The following is a 16,183-nucleotide window of genomic DNA, read 5'->3' on the forward strand; positions in this document are numbered from 1 at the left end:
TCTGTGGTCCAGACTCTCAGCTTAGGTGGTGGATAGGAGAAAGTGGAGGGATGTCTCTGAAAGCAAAGCTTGCTCTGGGCATGCCCCAGATGGAACCACACATTGGGGAATTTAGAGCCTTAAGAATACTTTGCCAGAATGCCTTAACAGATTATCCCCCCACTGCATTGCCAACCTGTATCTCTCCAGTCTCTGCACCCTACCCACACCCCAAGCTCCTTCTTCCTAGCATCTGGAGTCCTATGTTGGAGTCTCCTGGTTCACCCACTCTGTGTCCCTAATCATCACAACCTGCCTGGTGGGAGAGAGATTTGTTTGCACCTGTGTCTATCTCCTCCACCATCCCCAGGAGCTCTCCCAGTGCATGACTGTCCCAGTACTTTCTATGGAGCAGGTCCTGCAGATTTGAAGGCCTGAGTGCTATACGCTGCGTTTGTACCCTGCATGACTTGGGTTTTGGTGATGTCAACAGAACTCTTTGTCTTTCATTGAGAGACCATAAAATCTGCAAGGACAAGAATTGGAGGAGAATGGATGGGCTTATCACAGTAACTGAGAACAGGCAGAGGGGTGTTTGGTAAGAAGCATAGACCCTTGGCTGGGCTTTGGAGATAAAGAGAAAGATGGAGATTCTGCCCTCAAGGAACTCAGTATCTGGCAAGGAATAAGACAGACAATATGAGAAATGGAAAAAATCCCATCCTTGTGAAAAAGCAATGTCACACATATCAATACATTCATTATCACAGGTAGAAAGTCTGTATACTAGTCATAGGAATGACAAGAGGGAGATTGAATCCTGGAGAGCAGTACTGTAACTGGAGTCCAGCCCTTAACTTAGAAGGTGCTGAATTCAAATAAATGTACAAGTAAGAGATTGAGATCCTCTGGGCAGGCAGGAGAATAGGTGGGGGAAATCTTGAGGGCTTCCTGAAATATGATGCATTGTAAATAAGGGGAGGGTTCAGACAGGGTGCAGGAAGCAGGAGGTTGTTCTTGATCACTGCTGCCCAGCTGAAGCATTGTCTTATAGGAGTGGAGGGAAGGAGTTGGGTGCAAAGGTTCACCAGACAGCATGGTGCACACACCTAATGAGAGTTCTGAGGATACGTATTCTCTGATATACCAGATTTTAGTAGCTCTTGTTTGTTTAACACAAATGTCTTGTCCTGCTGATACATTCATCTCCTTTTTAGCAAACTAGAAAAAAATTAAATGGTTACGGATTCCTGGTGTGGCGCTGTGGGCTAATGTATCAGACTGCAAAGTCGTTTGAACTGCAACATCAGTGGTTCAAGCTCACCAGCTGCTCCTTGGAAACCCTATACAGGGTCGCTATGGGTTGGAATCAACTCAACAGCACACTTAACAACATCCTGGCTGAAAACATGGTTTCCACTATGCTCCACTTCACCCGGTGGGCACTGCTATGAGCAAAACCTGGTGCTATCTCCCAGGGTTACTTTGACTCCTTGTCTCTGATATCTAGGTCTGCAGGTTGGCTCCTCTCAAATTTATATTTAGAATTGCTAGGAAACTTCTTATTCCACTTGTTGCTCTGGACAACGGCACTTCTTGTCACTGTTGCCTACTGCCCCAGGGACCTAATCTTCCCTCCTTCCTGGCTATCTGACTCCCTCATTTGCTCCTGTGTTTCAGCCTACTAATACTCCCTTTTCCCTCTCTTTGCTCCTCTCAAGAGATACCATATTCCCCAAATCCCAAATCCTTTCCCTTTCTTTAGTAAACAGCTTCTGAAATTTTGCTTGCTTCAACAAGAGAGGGTTGTCCAGAAGAAGGGCACTAGCTCCTTTCCCCACCATCTAAACCTACACTCCTTCTCCACACGAAACATCACTTGTCAGTTTGTGGGATGAAAACCACCTTTCATGGTTATCTCTGAGTTAATTCAGTGCTGGTCTTCTGTCCACATCAGTATTGCTTACCCCTGGCATCTTTTAAAGACTCTTGTTGTGGCCATGTGGTGGTTCCTTTAAATAGTCATCTTGGCATCCTAGAACTTTCCTGACGCTCCCTAATGCAACCTCTCCCTCTATCTGGCTCTTTTTATTCCTTTCACATCCTCTGAATTTCCCACCATCCTCTACTGCAGTGGGAGTGTTCTGCTGCCGCGGCAACAGCCATTCTAACATCAGTCCATAAAACCAATATATGCAGAATGTTTCCTAGAGTTGTTCCTAAAAAGAGAGGGACCTGCCCTGTCACACCATCCTTAAACCCAGCCCTGAGCCCCTCCCACACAGCCATTCCCCTGCCTCTCTACAGTGAAAGACAGAAAGGCTGTGATCCATTCAGTGAATGAGGAGAGATCCTACCATCACAGAGGGACTTTGTGATGAGGGAGTGGCCTGGCTGGGCAGGGAATGGGTGCTGGTGATGTCAGTGACCTAAGGAGCTGGGATCCTGCCAGTTTCTGAAGGGAAGGAGGGGAAAGAGAATGGTTTGGAAGCATAAGAGCCCCCATTCCCTAGCTCCCAAAAGATCTGACTTATTATCAACTCTTCTCTCTTCCAAGGCAATGGCAGTTTCTAGAATAGAGATGGGGTGAGTGATTTGACCACATCTGTTGACCGATAGCTTAAAGTAATCTGAGGAATGAAGCTATAGGCATACAGCCAAGGAAAAGCATGCCAAGTGATACCACATTCACACACCTCTGGGATTGGAAATTCCGGTTGCTGTGGGGGTCCTGGGACCCCTGCCTATTTGGATTGGATTAGTAGAACTGGGTGGCAGTGGAGAAGAGGAAGGGATGGGAAGAAGAACTGGGCTATATCCATTGTTGACCTTGAAAGATGACCTTGGGACATTGGGGGACCTGAGCAAAGAAGGGAAGATGGAAGGATTTTCTTGATTTCTGTGCCTGCAGTCAGAATCTGGAGAGCAAACACTAGGAGCCTAGCCACATGGCTCTGTAAGCCTAGCTCACCCACCCTAGACCAGAAGTGGTATAGTCATCAGCCCAGCTGAGTGACACACATATCTTTATGTTTCCCCAGCTCAGATCCTTATGAATGAGGTCTTTTCATCACCTCTCAAAGCAAATTCCAACCCCTCTGCCTTTGCTCCCCACTTCTTTCTGTCCTCCTCTCCCCTATGTCATTGCATCTATCTGCAGGGACTTCTTAGGCACCTACCACGTGCCCAAGGCCAGGAGCCTTGGTGTGGCACTGAAATAGCGTGCAGTATCTAGTCTGCAGCTAGGCGAATGACTCCCTCCCTATTGCTCATACGTTGTTCAGTGCCTACTATATTGCCGGGTGTGGTAAGTGCTGGGAGAAATGGCAGAGAACAGAACAGGCAAAAATCCTTGTCCTCATAGACCTTTCCTAATGGGAGGGATAGACCATAAACTAGCTAAAAATGTTAGCTACTGAAAAGTGCTACCACTTTTTGTTGCAGTTAGGCATCATGGAGTCTGTTTCAGCATAGTGACTCGATATTGCAGAGTAGAATCGCCCCACAGGGTTTCCAAGACTGTAGTCTCCACAGAAGCAGATTGCTAGCTAGGTCTTTCTCCCATGGAAGGGTTGGGTGGGTTTGAACTGCCAATCTTTTGGTTAGCAGTTGAGCATTTAACAATTGCACCACTAGAGCTCCTGTGAAAAGTGCTAAGGCAAATAGTAATAATGAAGCGGGAGATGTATATGAAATGTAGAGCATAGGGGCTGAAGTTTTTATATGATGGCCAAAGAAGGCTTCTCTGAGAAGGTGACAAGGGTAAAGATCTAAGGAAGAGAAGGAGCAATCTACATGGACAAGAAGGGAAGAGCTTTCTAGACAGAGGACACAGCCAGAGCAAAGACCTGTGAGAGAGTGTGCCTGGCATGTCTGAGGAACAGCAAGGGGATGGGTATGGGTTGAGAGAAACGTATGCAGAAAACAGAGATGTGAAGGGGGTGCAGGGCTTATAAATCATTGTAAGGGCTTGGGCTATTCCTCTGGGTGAGATGAGAACCACTGGCAGGTTTGGAGCTGACATGACCTGACTTCCCTTTTGAAAGGTGTGAAGAACAGACTATTGGGACCATGGGAGGAAGCTGCTAAATAATCCAGGGGAGAAACGATGGTGACTTGGGCCTGGGTGATGACTAGGGTTGTTAGAAGTCATCAGATTTGGAATTTAATTTGAAGCCAATAGATCTGATGTGTGGGAAAGAGAGGAATCAAGAATATCCTCAAGAATCTGGCAACAGTTATGGGTGATAGCTACATAACATGATTAATATAATTGATATTACTAAATTATACACCCAAAAAAAGGTTGACCTGGTAAATATTGTGCTGTGTATATTTTTACAACAATAAAGATAAGTAAATAAATAATAATAATAAAGAATATCGTCAAGGAGTTTGGCTTGGGCAGCTGTAAGAACGGAGTTGCCATCAATCAAGATAAGAAAGACTTCAGAAGGAGCTTGTTCTGGAAAACAAGATTAAGAGTTCTCTATTCTCCCTGCTCTCCTTGGGACCACATGAACCTCCTGAGTGTCCTTTCCTGACTCGACCCACCCAGATCACCGTCACCACTTCAATAATTTCCTAACATCTGTAGCCATCATTCATTATTCACACATCTGTGTTTCCTAAGCGTCCATCTTTGGTCTACTGAACAGTTTTGCTATGGTGCCATCAGACTAGGCATTTCCTTGGAGCAAGAATTGTCTCCTCTATCAGACTGGCTCTCCCAGGGGTCAAGGATTGTGAACTCCCCCTCCCCCACCCAGACCCATCACAGTTCTAGGCACATAGTGCACTCTTAGAAATATTTGTTGAATGACGATTGAGTAAATGAATGAATGCGTGACTCAGAACAGATGTGTGGGAAATTGTAAACAGCAGTGACCTCTCAATACCCCATGGCAAGAGACAGTGCAGCTGGCGTTCTGGAATGGAAGCCAGGCTTCTGGAATGGTATCCCAGCAAAGTCTTCCTCTCCTCACCCCCAACCCCTGGCCTGAGGGAGCCCAGCAGAACCTTTCCTGAAGGGAATGACCAGTAGGGTTGCGAGACTTATCCTAACTAACACTCTCTTCTGTCCCCACATCTCTGTTCTGCTTGGGGACATGGGGACTGTTTTACAATACCTCTGAAAGACAAGCGCAAAAGTAAGTAATGTCTCCTTATAGTCCAGGGTTCCTGGCACATTGGAAGTCCCCAGGTGGGATTGCAGCCTCATCCTCCACTCCTAGCCCCCTAAGAAAAGAAGATAATGGACATATGGAACATTCAACATGAATGTTTCAGCTTATTTGCATCTCCAAGGTCTGATTCAGACTGATCCATTTGCTTCTCCAGTCTACCAATTAGTTGCTACTTTTACTTTGTTCGGGCTTTGGTAGTTGAAACATTTCTGTGAACTCCACAATGCCTTTATTCAGCCTCACTGGTCCCAGGAGGCTCCCTGAGTTCAGGACTTAGGGATTTTTCTTCTAAGTCAAGATAGCTTGAGAGACTGGCTCTCTGCTCTGCTGAGGAAAACTAGGCTCCACAAACTGAAAGCTGGGAGTGGAGGCAAGGGCTGTAGCCTCAGGTTGCCTGTCCTCTGACCCAACCACTTAGGGAGAGTGTCCCAGAGGGTGAAAAGCTGAGAAGCCCTAAACTACAACCCACCAATTTTTGGAGTTCACAACTGACAGAATACATCTTTCCTTGAGTGTCTTAGCCAGCAGGGTAGAGGTAAAGCAGGTATGAGCTTGCCTACTGGTGAAAGGGAATGGACAGAGACTAGACCCTGAGAAGTGGAGTCCAGGACCTCCAAGTGTTAGACCCTCCTCCTAAAGCCAGAAGAGCTCTACGATCTCCCACAGCATTGCTTATCTCTGACTCAGTGGCCTGGATGACCTCCCAGGGAAGGATTTCTCATTGACCTGATATCTGGCACTCAAGACCTTCACCTGACCTACAGTGTAGTCCCACTGCTCCTCTACTCCCAACATAATTCCACCCTTGTCCCTTTGATTTGCTCTGCCTTTGTCCTGGAATGCCTTCTCACATGAATCTAAGTCTATTTGTCCTTCAAAGGAGTCCTAGTAGTGTAGTTGATTACACGTTGGCTACTAACTGCAAGGAGCTCTGGTAGCGTAGTGGTTACGAATAAGGCTGTGAACCGCAAGGTCAGCAGTTCAAAACTACCAGCTTCTCCGTGGGAGAAAGATGAGGCTTTCTGCTCCCATAAAGATTTACTCGGAAACCCTATACAGGGTCAATATGAGTTGGAACCAACTCCACGGCACATAACAACAACTAACTGCAAGGTCAGCAGTTGGAATTCACCAGCTGCTCCTCGGGAGAAAGATGAGGCTTTCTGCTCCCATAAAGATTGACAGCCTCAGAAACACTATACAGGTTTGTTCTGAGTAGGAACCAGCTGCATGGTACAGAGCATTCCTCAAGGACCATTCCTCAAGGACCAGCTTCAGGGCCACGTTGTCTAGGAAGTCTTTCCTGACTATCCTGGGCCAGGAAAAAGGATTTTTACCTTGCCTGTCCACTGATTATACTCAGGAAAGCATGCAGCCACATTCTGCCTAGTTACGTCCTGGGGAGATATCTTCTCCCTCCAGCATCTTACTTACTAAGAGCTTGTTGAGGGTTGTTGAACAGAAGGGCCAGGGATTTAACAGTTAACTAAGCACTTAGCGTAGTGGTTACGAATCGGGCTGCGAACCTTAAGGTCAGCGGTTCGAAACTACCAGTCGCTCCGCGGGAGAAAGATGAGGCTTTCTACTCCCGTAAAGATTTACACCCTCGGAAACCCTGTACAGGGTCGCTATGGGTCGGAACCGACTCGACGGCACTCAACAACAACAAGCACTTAACTATTGCTAGGGACCCTCTTAGATATGTCATATGCATTCTTTCATAAATCCCTAGGAAGTTGGGACTATTATTGTCTTCATTTTACAGAAAAATACAGTTACCTAAGATCACACTGAGTCCTGGTGTGGCTCTGTGGGTTAATGCGCCACATTGCAAAGCCGTTTGAACTGCAAATTTGGCAGTTCAAGCTCACCAGCTGCTCCTCGGAAACCCTATACAAGGTCACCATGGATCGGAATCGACTTGACAGCACTTAACAACAGCAACAAGATCACATAACAGGCTGCTGATGGAATCAGAATTTGAATACAGATCTGTGTCACGTCTTCCTTGCTTTTATTAAATAGTTGTATATGTGACCTCATGAAGAAGGAACTTTCCATATCAGAAAACTTAGGACCTGGTAGAAAAAGGAGGCCAGATCCTGGAGGAAGCATGGGGAATGGGAGGAGAGTCCTGCTGAGGAACTCCCTATAAACCAGGCACCCACTGCCATGGGTCTAGGACTGTAGTCACATTAAGACTGCCCACATAATCCTGGGAATGAGAATGGGATGAACAATGACTCCTCTGGACAGTCCTTTTATAGTATATCCCCATGTCCTCATTCTGGGTTCCTGGTCACGTCCAATGCATCTGAAAATCCTAACATGTCCAGGACCCCATAGGACTACCCTGGTGGTATAATGGTTAAGCACTGGGCTGCTAAGTGAAAGATTGGTGGTTTGCTACCACTCAGAGGCTCTGAGGGAGAAAGACCTGGTGATCTGCTCCCATAAAGATTGTTGTTGTTGTCAAGTGCCGTCGAGTCGGTTCCGACTCACAGCGACCCTGTATAGGATTTCCGAGGAGCAACTGGTGTGTTTTATCTGCCAACCTTGTGGCTCACAGTCCAGTGCTAATTCTACAGAGCCACACCAGGAGTTCAATAACCGCTATAGCCTAGAAAACCCTATGGGGCAGTTTTACTTGTCACATTGGGTCATTACAAGACAAAAATTGACTCGACAACATCTAAAAACAATTCTCAAGTCTTGGGGTCCCAGTTCTCTTTTTTACCTGTTGAGTGGTCTTTATCAAATGCTTATATTCTGTGCCCTTCAGAAGTCACATAAAACATTAGGTAGAAGTAGAGGTGATATGGTGCTATAGGATAAGTATGTGTCCACAGGGTCAGTTTGAACCACAGGATTGGCAGTTCAAACCCACCAGCTGCTCCTCAGAAACCCTATACAGGGTCTTTATGAGTAGGAACCAATTGGACGATATTTAATAACAACACAGGTGGTGTGAAGGGTGAAGAGTCTCCATTCATGGTCTTGCAGCTAGTGTGGCTGAGGGAAAGGAAGGAAAAAAATATGTAATCAGGTGTTCTGTCTGAAATTGTACTTATTTAAAATCAGATCCCCCTGCTCCTCAGGCTAATAAAGAGTCCACAATACGAAGTCCAGATGTTTTCCACATGTGCTTGTCTTATAAGTTGTCATGACAACTGTTGCAGTGTCCATCACACACTGGGCCCTAGACAAGCTCTACATTACCCAGGTACTTCTCTCCTTCAGACCAGGACCAGCCCAATCTGTTGTCATGACACAGGTATGCGAGGGGGGACTCCAGACAAGCAAGAAGCGGGTGGATCGTGAGCTGTGGCTGTACCCACGTGTTTGCTGAAGACAAGTGAGCTGCTGTGTGTGTAGTATCCTGTGATACAGAGAAACCTAGAGCCAAGTCTAAGTAGCTCTGGTGGCATAGTAGTTATGAATCAAGCTGCGAACCGCAAGGTCAGCAGTTCGAAACTACCAGCTGTTCCACAAGAGAAAGATGAGGCGTTCTGCTCCCGTAAAGATTTACAGCCTCAGAAACCCTGTACAGGGTCACTATGAGTCGGAACCGACTCCACCTCCACTGCACGCAGCAACAGTAGCGCCAAGTCTGACCATCTACACAGAGTTGGTTGTCTTAAGGCCTTTGAATCACAACACCAAGTGAGATTTCAAAGATAATCCCTTTTTGTTTTTTAACTTTTTGTGAATTGAGTGAAGGTTTACACAGCAGATCATCTGTTTTATAGTCAACACATCATATATTTTGTTTCACCTCAACGACTGTAGTCCCTTCAGGGTAACATCATTTATCCCACTTCTGCCCTGGGTTTCTTGTCTCCATTCCTACTTCTTTCTCAACCTTTCTGAATTTTGTCCTTGAGTAAATGCTGCCCTTTTGATCTTGAATGGCTGACCTTTCTATGGTGTGCATATCTCACTAGAGCTGTTGTCCTCTTTACATACCCGTTGTTTGGCTGAAAACTGAGTCACTGTGTTGAGTTCAGTTCCAGACCTAAATGGTGACCACCAGTCTCTGTCTGACCAGTAAGCCTGGTCTTTTTTATGATTTGGAATTTAGTTTCACATTTTCTTACACTCTATCCAGGATCTTCTAATGTGATCAATATCCTGAGTTAGGGCACTACTGGTCCATTTATGATCAATTCTACAGCCCTACTATGGTGGACCAAGACTCCTGGTATAGTACTATAGGATCAGCACGGGACTGTGAACCAAAAGGTTGCTCCTTGGAAACCCTATACGGGGTCACTATGAATCATAATCGACTCGACAGCACTTAACAACAACAACAACTATGGTGGGCCAGGTAAACCCAAAAATCTGATGGGGAAAAAGACAAGGTCCAAACCTGAGTTTGTCTTGCCAACCCCGTGACTCCATTACTATCCCAGAGCAGAACATCTTAATCTGTGTTCACATACTGAATTCAGGAGGTTCATAAAACCTCCCGTTAAATGACAAACCAAGTGCTGTGAATGTGTCCTTTTGTCTGGGGAGACATCTTGTAATGTTAATCAGATTCTTAAAGAGGTCCTCCAGGCTAACAAGCTAAGGACCCATGTAAGAGGCAGGAGGAACTTTTACCCACCTTGCTCTGAACCAGCTGGAAACACCAGATGGAAAGGAAAATGGCCTTCTTGCGACCCAGGAGAGAATGACGCTCCCAGTACCTGGCTGCATTCATTTTTTCAGCTGGCACCCCTGTGCTTTATTCGAGTTTTTGTTAGGTTTTTAAATGAGACATTAAACTTTACAGAGGAATGCCATGGATTCATATTTCAATGAATTTTAATAGAATAATCACTGGCAATTACTTGACATATAAAAACTGCTCTGCAAATGGTAAGAATATTCATGGGGGTGATGGGCGGGAGTTTTTGAGGCTCTGATGAGAATAGAGTTCTTTTACACTGCTGGATTTCGTCATTGGAGCTTACCACCTCTACGTTCTCTCCTGCCTCCATGGAAACCCAATTCTTAGGCAGGAAGGATGCAGTGAGCTCATTGGGTCAGCTGCTGCCCCTGGACTGGGCCAGTTTTTATTTGAACACCGAACTGCTTGCCCTCCACCATCCATGGGATTGAGTGCTCACCCTGCTCTGGAAGTTCTCTTACCTGCCTGACCTCATCATTCCATCTCTTTCCTTTTCCTGTCCTCTGCTGAGGTGGAATGATTTTCTTGAGAGTGGAGACAGCTAAGCATTTCTCTGCCTCTTCCTCCCACCCCCTCTTCTTCATCTGCTATGGGATGGATGACCCCACATTCGCTGACCCTTCCTGTGTCCTGACCCTTTAATTATCTTCAGCTACCTCTGAAGCCCAGGATTCCTACCACCCAGGAGCCACACAGAGGAAAATTGGGTTTTGATTCCTTCCTTCCCTTAAAGGACTGAGATGGGAGACACAGAATATTGTGACTGGAGGTAATTCCCAGCATTTAGTCATCAGGGTCATTGTGTCTCTGTCTCTTCACTCTCTTCAACCACCTCTCCCCAGAGCGCCCTCACAGTAAGCCCTGCTGGGCAGCCTTATTGTGAGGGAAGTTTCTCAGCAGGGGACCTTAATCCTCTTACTCTGGGGGTGTTGGTTGCAATGTTCAAGTTTCTGCCCATTCAGTGATGCTGGAGTGAAGAACTACAGTCTAGAAAGGAACTGGTTGTGGAGACAGTACTTCCTGCGGTGAGGCTTGATACAGAGAGGAGGGCTGGCTAACCTTTGGAGTCTCTAGGTGGGGCAATGGGTTAAGTGCTCCATTAATAACCAAAAGGTTGGTGGTTCAAACCCATCCAGAGGCACCTTGGAAGAAAGGCCTGGTGAACTGCTAATGGAAGGTCACCAAAACCCAAACCAAACCCATTGCCACAGTCTAGCAAACTGTTGTTGTTGTTGTTGTTAAGTGACATAGAGTCAGTTTCAACTCACAGGGACCCTGATTAGGGTTTCTAAGGAGTGGCTGGTGAGTTTAAACTGCTGACCTTGTGAATCAGACAACCGTGCAGTCCAGTGCTTATCCTATAAACTTTTGGTGGATGGGCATGAATGCCCTCTGCAGCTGGGCGACATGGAAGCACTAGTTTTCTCTGCATGGCACAAGACACAGACCTTGCCAACCCTGGATATTGTTTTATTTTGAGCACATACCATTGCAAATAACATGCAAAGCTGCTCATAAAACCTTGTAGAGTGGGAGCACTTGGGGTGAGGAGGGGTGGGGAGGGGCGAACAGGCCAGGGGGCAGTGTGGGAGGGGCGAACAGGCTGCCCAGCTATTTTCCAAGCTCTGCTATTTTCCAAGCTCCAAGAAATGGCTCCCTGGGTCCAAGTCACTGCTTGGAGGCAAACACTGTTGTGAGGAGAATCACTCAGTCTCCTCCCTCCCCCCCTTCCTTCCTCCTAGGAAATCGAATCCAGATCCCTCCAGTTTCTATTTCAGATCCCTCCAGCAGGGTACCTCGGATGACCTCACTTTTCTGGCCTTTTGCTTCACAGCCCCTCCCCAAACCAGGCTCTCAGTCACTGCCTCTCCAGGCCTCCATGGGGCATCCTGGCTGCAGATATTTTCCCTTCATGATCTCTAAAGAATGGCTGCCTGGACCACCTGGGGCAAGTCACAAAACCTCTCTGAGCCACAGTTTACCTTATCTGTAAAGTGGGTGGTGATCATAATATCATTTAATGGATGCCAGAGTCTCTTCTAAGCACTTTACTTGTAATGGTGTATTTAATCCTCACAAAATCATAAAAGGAAGGTACTATCATGGTCCCCAATTTTACAACCAAGGAAACAGAGCCACAGAGAAATGAAGTGACTTTCCCAAGGCTGCACAATTAGCAAGTGACAAAACTGTGATGAAAAAGTAGGGAGTTAAGTTTCAACCCTCTTATGGTTGTTAGGGACTTCTGGTGTGGCACTGTAGGGTAAGCGCAGGACTACAAGGCCGGTTTGAGCCACAAGGTCTGCAGTTCAAACTTACCAGTTGCTCCTTGGAAACCCTATACAGGGTCCCTATGAGTTGGAACCGACTCAATGGCACTTAACAACAGCAAATCCATGGTTGTTAAAAGCATTAAAGGTATGGCATTGCAGGATAAGCACTGGCCTGCTAACCACAAGTTAATCAGTTCAAACCCACCAGTCACCCCTCGGAAACCCTATATAGGGTTACTATGAGTCAGAAATGACTCCACAGCACTCAACAACATAACAATGCCAGGAGTCTTGATGGTGCAAGGTCAGCAGTTTGAATCTACCAGTGGTTCTGTGAGTGAAAAGACCAGGTAATCTCTGTTCTCCCACAATTTACAGCCTATGGAACTTTACCGGGCAGTTCTACTTAGTCCTACAGCCTTGCTATGAGTTGGAATGGACTAGATGGCACACAGAACAATGACAATGCCTGGTTCAGAATAAGCACTCAGGAAGAATCACTGCTGCTATTAGTATAGCTATTACCCCGACTCCGGATCCTAGAAGTCTACTTGGCCCCAGATTTTACTCTGTTTATCCAAACAAGGCTTCCAGACTCCTGAAGTCTCCCAAGCCTCCTCTGCCCTGCTGGAGCCCTGCGAGCAGAGCGAATACCACTCATCCCTGTACTTGTTCTGTGTTTTCTAGTCAATTGTCTGCATGTCCTCTCTCCATGGATGACTAGAGCATCAGGTTCCTCTTAGCTCAGAAGTCCCCAGCGGGCAGAGACCACAGCAGTGTGAACTCAGCATGAAATGACACAGGTTTGCAGAGATGCCAGTAACATCCTGGGGCCTTCCCAGGCAGAGGGAGATGCCAGCAGAGACTGTGGCTTACTGACCTGGTTCCCTCCCCACCACTTGGCTGAGGTTGAGGTTAAGAGTGGCCAAGTTGAGCCTGACCAGTGTGTAATTAACAATGTGAGGACTGGACAGGAAGGCAGGGGAGGAACACGCGAAGAATAAGCCTGGGTTCAAATCCTGGTGCATATCCTCAAACCCTAGCTGTATAGTCTCAGACAAGTTATTTTATATCAGCTGCCTGGCCTGAGTCTCCTCATCTCTAACACAGAGCAGTAATACCATCTTCATGGTGCTGTGCGAGGCAGATGTTGAAGACTTTCTGTTAAGCAGACATTAGTTGGCCCTGCACATAATAGGTGCTTGATAAATGGTAGTCATTGTTATCATTACTTGATGCTTGGGAGTCACACAGTAGTGGTCTGTGTTTTGACTCACCTGCTAACTAACCATGCAGTCTTGAGCCAGTCATTTCTTTCCTCTCTGCTTCATCTCTCATCAATTCATTCTGAGGTCAGATTCAGGTGTTCTATAGGCTTGTTAAAGATTTGACTTGCTATCTTCTTCAACTCTAAATCACTTGTCATTCTAGAATACTTGGATTTGGTCTGATGCTCCCAGAAGGGTCTGGTGGGCTTGCACCACTAAGCTGGAAACTACCTATTGTTATTGGTTATTGGTGTTATTAAGTGCCATTGAGTCTGTTCTGACTCATAGCAACCCTGTATAGGGTTTCCAAGGAGCATCTGGTGAATTTGAACCGCTGACCTTGCAGCTCAAACTGGCCTTGCAGTCCAGGGCATTATCCCACAGTGCCTGGCTTCCAAGTTACTTTCTAGATAAGCTCTAATCACCACCCTTTTGGCTAGTCATCCAGAGTTTGCCCTTTTGCATCACCCAGGGAGCTCTAGAACCTTCTCAACAGTCCTCAACAAATTTCTCCCCTAGACAGTAGTCACCACACCTCCTCCTGCCCTCACTGAGCACAGTCCAGGCTTGCATGTTTTCTCAGAATGGGGACTTTATCCCTGCTCCCAAATCTACAAGATTAAAACAGAACAACAACAACAAGCCACCTAATTGTAGCTTAAAGATGGAATCAGCTTAACAAGGGAGAAGAAAGAGGAGGAAAAACAAAACAACCCCAGCATGAGGTCAAACTCAAACTGGGCCCGGCCTCTCCCACACACTATATATATATACACATCAACCCTCCTGTGAGACACAAGGCTCTGGCTGGTTCCCTATGACACATGTTATGATGAGACAAGATCCCTTCATTATGTGTCCACTTAGTGCTCACTCACACATGCCACAAAGTGGAAGTAATTAAGGAATCTGTGTAAACCTCAGGGCAACCTTTCCCAGTCTTCCTGCACATGGTCTCACACATGTGGGCGAGTGCTAACATCAGCCCTGGCTGCCCTTGGCTTTCTAAATGAAGATCTGATGGTGGCCTGTGGCTTGTTTTGTGCTGACATCCACCAAAAGGTGTGTGAGCAGATGGGACCCCAGCAGGACCCTCACCAGCAGGACATGGACTAGGAGATGGTCACAGAACAGGTACAAACACTCATGGGATCTCAGGGACTCCTCAACTTGCCCAAGGAGAAGCTTTGCAGATAGCCTTTGGGACCTATGAAACCCTTACTTGGTGGCAAGTCATCATGGAAAATTCTCTTCCCACTGTACAAACACCAGTGAGCTTTGGTTGTTGTTGGTTGTATGCCACGGAGTCAGTTCTGACTCATAGCGACCCTGCATAGGGTTTCCGAGGCTGTAAATCTTTATGGGAGCAGAAAGCCTCATCTTTCTCCTGCAGAATGGCTGGCAGTTTCAAACTGCTGATCTTGAGGTTAGCAGCCCTACTCATAAACACTATACCTTACTGGGAGTCTAGTCCCAGACAGAATAAGAAAGGAAGGAGTGTAAGACTGAGAAAGTTTTTCAACTATCTCCTGCTTCCCCTCTCCACCCTGAGGACCCTGGTGAACTTGGATGCCAGAAAGGATTATGTGGGCAAGAAAGCAGAGAAATACTGCTCTTTCTCAGTCAGCAGAGCAACAAACAGGCACACAGAGGACAGGAGAAATCCATGGCCACTTATTGGATTACCCATTCACTCATTCACATATTTAATTCACCCCTTCACCAAACACTGATCGCCAGGCACTGTGTTAGGTGATGAGAACAGGATGAGTTTACAGACAAGAAGGAAGGATATTTGAGTTTCCAAAAACCAGGCCTTTCTCCCATCATCTCCAAACTGATATGGAAATAATGTGCCTACTAACTGTGAAATAATGTGCGGAGTTTTGTAAATGATATCAAAGAAATATATGATAATGTACTCTCCAAGTCACTCAGCTCTCCCACAAAGTGGGGAGAACAAACTCAGTGACCTTTCCATGCTGGGGGGTCTGGAGAAGGAGGCAGGCTGCTTGGGCATCTCCTAATAAGAGCAAGTCACTGGGCAGCATCTCTGACATACCAACAAATTCTGGAAGTAGGACTTGCTGGAGTGAACACATAGGCTGTAGACTCTTTGAAGGAAGGGCAAAGTCTTATTTATCTTTTACCCCAGTGTCAGGAGTCCTGGTGTGGCACTGTAGGATAATGACAGGACAACAAGGTCAGTTTGAACCAAGGTTGGTAGATGAAACCCACCAGTCACTCTTCAGAAACCTAAACAGGGTTGCTATGAGTTGGAACTGACTTGATGGCACTTAACAACAACAATAATCCTAGTGTTAAGCACAGTGTTTGGCACAAAGTAAACACCTACTGATGGTTTATTGAATGAAAGAAAGGAAGAATGAATGAATGAGTCATGTCATGCCCTACGTGAAGTTGAGGGTGGTGAGGGAGCAGGGCATAAAATGGAAACCTTCAGTTGTCTCCTTTCCTTTGTTTTCTTCAAGCTGAAGGAGTGAGGGCTCCCCCACAAAGCAGAAGCCAATCCAGATCTCTCTCCTCATTTGACCCACCCATCAAAGAGCTGGGTGTTGAGGTTGGCAAAGATGTATCACCATGACAACAAGCTAGCACTGGAATAGAGGCAGCACTGTGAACCTTGCTCCTCTTCCCAAGGAGCCTTAGAGAAAGTTGGTGTTTCTTGCTTTCTTATGTAAAGCCCACCTCCAGGAGCTCACTGACCCTCTGCCCTAAAGGACAACCCAACCTGTGATCTACAGACACTTTCAGATGGAGCTGGTGATGTGGTCTTCC

This window comes from Chrysochloris asiatica, unplaced genomic scaffold (genome assembly GCF_000296735.1).
Source record: "Chrysochloris asiatica unplaced genomic scaffold, ChrAsi1.0 scaffold00009, whole genome shotgun sequence".
Classification (NCBI taxonomy): domain Eukaryota; kingdom Metazoa; phylum Chordata; class Mammalia; order Afrosoricida; family Chrysochloridae; genus Chrysochloris; species Chrysochloris asiatica.